We start from the raw sequence: 7,513 nt of genomic DNA, 5'->3' as shown, positions 1-7,513 counted from the left end.
CTTCATGTGCTATCCCTTTTTGCTGCTGTTTGGACAGTGAGAAAACCTTTAACTAGATTTCTTTCCTTCTACATGTAGTTTGTCCCATTATAAGGAACTGTGATACAGCAGATTAATGACAACAGTGAGGAATCCATGTGTTGAGTAGATTAAAGCAAATGTATTGGCTATTCAATCTGAGGGCAACAAGACAAGTTATAGTAACTTGTGGTTTGTAACACCTGGGTGCAGTTTATAAGAAGTCAGACTTGTTACTGGTCCAACATTAGTTCCTAGGGCGACTCCTAGTGGAAGTATCAAACACGCATTCTGAGAATAAGATTCTGTAATCTTATAATCAGCTTGTAGAAGGCTTTTTAGATAGTGTATCTAGTGATGAACAACACGTATCTTTTTCATTAGTGCCCGTTTCGCCTTAAAATTCAAGTCCATATAGTCTATTAAGATTGTTCAATAAAAAATTATGTTTCATGACATCTCCATTATACTGCACTTGCCACATTATGGTGAAATGTCAGGTCTTTACCAGAATCATTCTCTGCAACATGCTCTGGCAACAATGGCCATTCCAAACTTTATGGATATTTGACCAGAGGTCTGATAAACAACTAGTGCTAGTGAGGAAAAAGGCAAGAAGTGAACCCTTATCAGCTAGTACCTCCTCAAAAAAGGACCTGATTCCCTTCCTTCTCTTACACAGTGACCACAATGCTGTTGAGACAAGAAAATAATTACTGTAGTCCTTCTAGAAGCTACACATATGTAGAAATACTGGTTCCTTTTTGTGTAATACAGTTGACTGGGCATGTGCCACAGTTGTTAAATGAAAGAGTCAATTGTAAGTTCACACTAGTGGCAGTGAGCAATCCATCTATTTGGGCCAAAGTATGTCATGGTGGATACGGTTGCAGTTCTACAATTAAACATTTCCAGATCATCTTCTGTATCAAGTCGGCAAACCTTATAATCACCTGCTTATCTGGTGCATTCGGCAAAAATAGTTTCTAGATTTTGGGTTGTGGGATAAAAAAAAAAAAAAAAAAATCATAATAGAAAGTCCTGTCAACTATTCTATGGGGAAAATGCTCTATTTGGTCCACAAGGGAATTTTTTAATGCAATACCATGATGTGGCCACTGTACAACAGTTGAACTCAAGGCTGATCAGCAATACCGTATTCATTCATGACTTTGATACCTTGTAACAACAAATCCTTTCCTTCCTGGCTGAAAAGCTTACACTACATCTCCTGCCCTGCTACACCTAACATTCCCACTAGGACAAAAATAGAATACATTGTTAACTTTTTTAATCAAAAGTGGTGAGAAACAACAATAAATCACTTAAGTCTTCCTGAGGCACAACCATCTGGTCCCGTGCACTGTGGTCACATAGTTATCCCTTTACTGTTAACATCCAGTAGTCTCAAGTGACTTTCTGTTTGCTCCTTCTCTGTTTACCAACTACTACTTCCCAGGGGACACGGTTTCCTCCAGAGGTCGAGCTAGTAGGCTTTGCTCAGCTTTCTAGCTCTTTAAATTTCTGGTCCCACCCACTTAGATGTCTGTGTAATTGATTGTTGCAAAGCAGTTGTTTTACTTTATGAAGCACATTTGACAGTGTTCAAAATACTCTGAAAGGATATGTGATGACCCTGCATTTGATAAGGGCTGATAAGAGGGAATAATATGCACACACACACACTGTCTTAACCTGGCCAACCACCAGCACTGGCATGAATTGCCATCAGCTTAAATGTGAAATTTAACTGGTTGCTTGGTTACTTAGTTATCCAGCCAAGAAACAAGGCTCACTAACCTTTATATGGTCTCCTTCGTATGACAGGTTTAAAGGCATGACTCACACAGTAGGTGAGTGTGTCCTTGGTCTTAGTTGTTCTGTGCTATCATTGATCCCTGCAGGGTTGCTTTATATATTACTGGACCTTGTTGTCATCTGATCTCTCAATAATCATGTTGTCCTGTCAATCACTTCTTTAACAGCGTGGTTAACAACGACCAACTGGCCAAGTGTGAGCGTACACATAGATTTTATGACTGGTTGGCAACACTGATATGGTAAGGAGACCAAGACCCATCTATTAATAAAGGTAATTTGGATTTGAATTCTGGGGATGAAGATCTTGAACAGGGATGTCACTCGTAATTTTCTCATCAATTAAAGGCAACAGAACCCTCATGAGGATGGTGTTAAGTGTTCATTCAAAAAAAGCTTTGCTTGGACTATCATGATCACATTTTTTTTATTATCCTTGTACTGTCTTTACACCGTGGTCAGGAAAAATACACACTTCAGACTGGCCGACAGCAGTTTGTTAGTTCAGGTCAATATGTCTTCGAAAGGTCCTCATATACTCCAAAGCACAGCATATACCAGCAGTTCTGTATGCTTCACAGGCAGACATGATCAAATTCACAGTCAATATGATCATTCATTTTTATGAAGCAAGCAGACTTGTATTCAAACTGACCATGGGGAGCACTGAGAGAAGGCCCAGAGGGCCAGTCACTCGATGCATTAACGGCCTATTTGAAAAATTAAAGCATGAGAGATGCGTTGTCAGCCCACTTTATGCCGCGCACATCTTCCTCCTCAACCACCCTCCCCCCTCCCAATCCCAGCAGTATGTTCTGTGTGGAGTTTGGCCCACCACAATCAGCTCATGTGGGTAAAAACATCCAGGGCAAATTGTTCGTCCCATTTTAACCATGCACAGACTTACGTAAGACACCAGGTGTCCCAAGTGTTGAGTCTCATTACCCCCATCCACACTCCGCCTTGTTGTCTGTGTAAAGTTACAGATGTGGAGAGGGGGACAGTTTCTGTCTGATCCACCTCCGGAGGAAGTATCAGCTGCAGCAGAGGCGAGACGGGATGCATGGTGGGTCCTGATCTCAATCGCAACACATTATAACTGCATCCATATGATTATCAACAGTTGGCTACATGTTTAGATTAACAGGTGGAAACACGTTAAAAAAAAAAAAACACAGATGTCAATGTCATGATGTGTACCGTCACAACTCTTGGTTCCGCAACTGCTTGGTTCAGTGTGAACAAACAGGCATTATAAAGGCAAGCCTTCATTGCTGCGATTTTTTGGGAGTGTCTGTGTGAAAAGGACTATTGACTTGGGCAGACTGTGAAATATGTCACGTGCCCCAAAAGGTAATACATAAGTCATCTTTAGATTTGTAGTCTGTTGATCACAAAATCTTCCTCCACCAGAGGTAGAGTGTACAGTTGTGTAGTGGACAGTTACAGAAAACGGTACTTCATGGTAGCATACCATGACATCTGAGTACGGCAGAACCCAAGCAAGTTCACTAGTTCCTTTGTAGCTTTTGGTATGTATGGTCAATCATCATATGGTGGATGAAGCAATTTGGTCCTTTTTTTTTCCTGCTGGAAAACCTAACTTGCATGTGTCACAAAGCACTGCATAGCTCTGATTGGTTTCTAGTCCATGTTTGTTGGTGTGCCGATTCAAAAACAAACTGAGAGGCAATGCTAGACTAATGTCTGGAGATGGCAGGGCCACTAATGATCTTGGTTGTGTCTAGGGTAAGATGATCTCTAAAGGCCCCCAGCACATTTTGAGTCCTCTTTTGGCCCAGGACTCCTTAGTAAAGGAGTGATTGTGTAATTTTTTTTCTGCTTTAAAACAGACAAAGCATGGCCCTAACTGGCACATTGCTAAGTGCTGTGTTCCGTGTTTCATTACTCCAATTGGTTCACGTTTGTGTTTGTAGGTCTATGCAATTGTGTCAAGAGGCATTCTGGTCTGCACCCATTGATATCACCCCTTGGAAATCAGAAACAAACTAAGAGTCAATGCCATGCTAGTGGCTGGTGGGGGCACGGCTGCCGATAGTCTTGCTCGTGTCCAGGGCAAGAAGGCCCCCCCAGCACATTTCGAGCCCTCTCATGACCCATGACCAGGGACAACTGACTTGGTACCCTCCCTCCATTGGTCACCATGAGTAGGGGTAAAACGTGGGTTGGAGGCAATGTAAAGGTTGGCCTGATCAAATTCAAGTGGTGCAACCACTACATGATCCCTCAGATTCCCACCACTGAACCACTGGTGGCAAGTGAATTAGTACTAAAGGTCAAGAGGATCTACATGGATGCACTTGCACTTTTCTGTGCATATTACATTTTACTGTTACTGCCGTAACTTTGGGGGGGCTGGGGGGCCCTCTTGGTCATAAGGCAGTTGTATCATTTTTTTTTTGTCTTGAAAACAGATAAAGCACAGCCCCAACTGGCAGTATTTCTCAGTGCTTTGCTCCATGTTTCCTTACCCTGGTTGGTTCAAGGTCATTGCATCCCCGGGCATTCTGGTCTGCACCCATTGATGATATCTCTTGGAGATCCAAAAACGTACAGAGAGGCAATGCCGGCTGGTGAGAGCAGGGCCTCCAATAGTCTTGCTTGTGATCAGGGCAATGTGATCACAGAAGGCACCGCCCGCACATTTCGGGCACTCCTGGGACCCAGGGCTAGGGACAACTCACCTGGTGCCCTGGTGAGCGGGAGTGAGGAGGGTGAGTTGGGGGTGATGCAAGGGTACTGGGGATCATCTCGGTCACTAAACTGGTAGGACAGCTGCTGACAAATGAACCTGCTGTCCTGCTGCAGTGGACTCAACCCAGTGGTCCAACTTATTTTAGGGCATTGTTAGAGTTTGGTACCTGCCATGTGAACGGAAAATTAGAGAAGGTTATAATACAAAGGCAAAAGACAAGGTAACAGAAAGGAAAATGGTCATGGGTGACAAAGGGATTATCTGACGGCCAGTGATGGGATTTCTTACTCTAGTACATGGTCTACGTTGGCTCACTCAGCTGAATATCCACTATCAAGAACATACTTAAACTGAATAATCAAAAAGAAAGACGACAGAAGAACTTGAGGTCATGATTACAGATGCTACTTAAAGCACCATGATAAGACAAAAAGTGAAACCGTAATATGAAGGGAAGTTGAGTGCCCACTCTTGTGCAATAATGTATTACTATGGATGGGACTATCTATTGGTTTTCTCCCTGCAAACATTAAGTAATACAAAGACAATAGAAAATGATATTCCAGACTACAAATTTGACTGAACCCAATCAAATCAGGTAACATAAATAGTCATCTTGGCACAAATGTGATGTTCCTCATCCAATAATTGTGTAAGGGAAAGAAAAAAAAGGCTACAATACTGAGTAGAGCCACTACAACTAATGCTGTTCCCAGGGGCTTGCTCTTCACCAAACTAAACAAAAATTCTCTTGGTACCTAAACACTGATCGATGGCTGTTCATTGACCTCTATATCTTTTATTCAAGCGGGATGTTTATTGGGGGTTCTGAGCTTAAGGTGTCAGCGTGCTTGTCAGATTGTCAAGGAACATCAGGAGGGTCCAATGCCTTGATTCCACCAGGCACATTTCTGTGACCTGTGTCGATGCAGTTTTGTTGTATCCTCCATGCGGCTTCATACTCCACAGGGAGCTGCCTGATATTGTTGACTTGCTCCAATTGTGTTTATTTCATAATTGTTCCTTGATGTTTGTATCTCTATCATGGGTGAGTATGTTACATAGTTAATTAGTTTTGTTGTTTGTCTGTTTTGAAGTGTTTATTGGTAATGTTTACAACTGTGTTGTGCTGTAGATCCTGAGTTTTCACAGGGCATTTTATTTTGAAAACTGACAGGATTCTGTATGCAGGTCCTGTGTTTGATTTCATGCCTGACTCAATATGCTCTGTGCAGCTAAATTCAGCTGCTATCCACTTTTGTGAAAAATAGACGTTTTCTCTATGGAGCAGAGCAGACAGTTACTTCTGGGATGCTTCTGAAATGTTCCGTGGCGCAGCTGGTGGAACCATGAGCTCCGGCTAGAACGGCCACGAACAGCTCTGGCAGTCATTCCAGTGCTGGAACATGGCACAGATACACTCAGTGGTATCTGAAGCTAAAAGTGGGTTATATGATCTCACTCCTCTCTATGACAGCTAGGTTTTTCTCTTGCGTACAAGTTTAGTTTTCTGGAACAGCTGTAAACAGGGCCACACCAGGGCAGATGTCCCAATGGAAAACACTGACTTGCCTTGTGCAAGTTGTCCAACCTTGGTGTATTTGGTGACGCAGCTCTCAGTATGGCGCCCTGGCCCTCTGCAGTCACTTTGCCTGTTCACTCTGCATAGCCCAGAGGAGATCATTTTGTCCTGGACACAAGCAAGACTTTCTCTGGCCCTGGGAGGAACCTCTTCTTTAAATCCCTGGTGTCACTTGGGAAGTGCCCAGAACAGTCACAACTTCTCATTAAGTTGTTTGTTTTTCATTGTATATTTTTGTCTAGTGTTGGGGCAGTTGTGTATTTTAGGGTAAGTGTTCACCTGAAGATATGAGATGAGGTGAAATATTTCCCTCTTTGCCCCAGCTGGGCATTTATACCTGCAACGAGCCACAAGCACAGTGACAGCAGGCTACAGCTGTAGTGAAGGGAAAAATGGTGTCTGTGCCATCTCTAGGGGTTTCAGGCAAGTTCAGTGTACAGCTTGTAGAATGGATGTTAACTTTGATGCTTGGTTTTGGCAGTAGTACATAACTACATATCAGAAGAAGTCATTCCCAACGGGCCACACAGTCATTCAGACTAAATATTCAGTAAACTAGTAAAACTGGTACTAAGGATACAGGCTGATTCAGAACTGGGTTTTTTCTCCTTCCTTCCTTTTTTTTTGTTGCAAACTTAACATAACTCCCATAAGCAAGGCAGGACCTCTTTTGCTCCTCTGGATGACAGGCTGAAAATCAGAGCTTCTTCTCGCTTGCTTTTTTAAAGCTGTTCCATGTTTAATTTAACACCTTTATGTACATTGATGCATATGGTGACCAAGGACTTCATTGAAATGGTAATTCAGAGGTAAAAAGCAAAGTAAGCCTGATAGGTGCATAAATCTACCAGTGAAGTCATTGCTGCAGACATATTGAGAAGACCCCCCCCCACCGCCCCATGTGAAGTGGTTCTCATGTGCCTGTTCAGTCAAAGGAGTTTCAGACGTGCTAGGCCCGCACGAGTGGGGGAGGCGCCATTTTGTAGCAGATCTTACCACAAAATGGTTGCGTGCTACTTGTTAACCCTTTAAAGACCAACCACGTCCAGTCCAGCAGACAAGTAACCAGGTCTGGTTCTGTCCCCCAGCAGCTTTGATCATGCACAGAGTGGTGCTGAAACTTAACATGGATGCACCTAGACCCCACGGAGGACTCCAGTGATCAGCGCAGTGGCCGTCAACACAAGTAATACTGCCTGTGTGCAGCAGCACGTAGGGAGTGCAAGAGCAGCAGCAGCAGCAAGGAGGCAACCGCGGTGCAGTCGCCCGGAAGGAGCCGTGCTACCGCCCCGCCAGGGTCCAAGTCACAGCCATAGAGCACGGAGGGGCGGGCTCTGTCGGATTCCCCGCACCTTATTATTGGTTGTCATTAGACAGTT

Source organism: Acanthopagrus latus, chromosome 17 (assembly GCF_904848185.1).
Source record: "Acanthopagrus latus isolate v.2019 chromosome 17, fAcaLat1.1, whole genome shotgun sequence".
In the NCBI taxonomy this organism is placed as follows: domain Eukaryota; kingdom Metazoa; phylum Chordata; class Actinopteri; order Spariformes; family Sparidae; genus Acanthopagrus; species Acanthopagrus latus.
The sequence above is the reverse complement of the archived record's forward strand: the minus strand, read 5'-3'. Positions refer to the sequence as shown.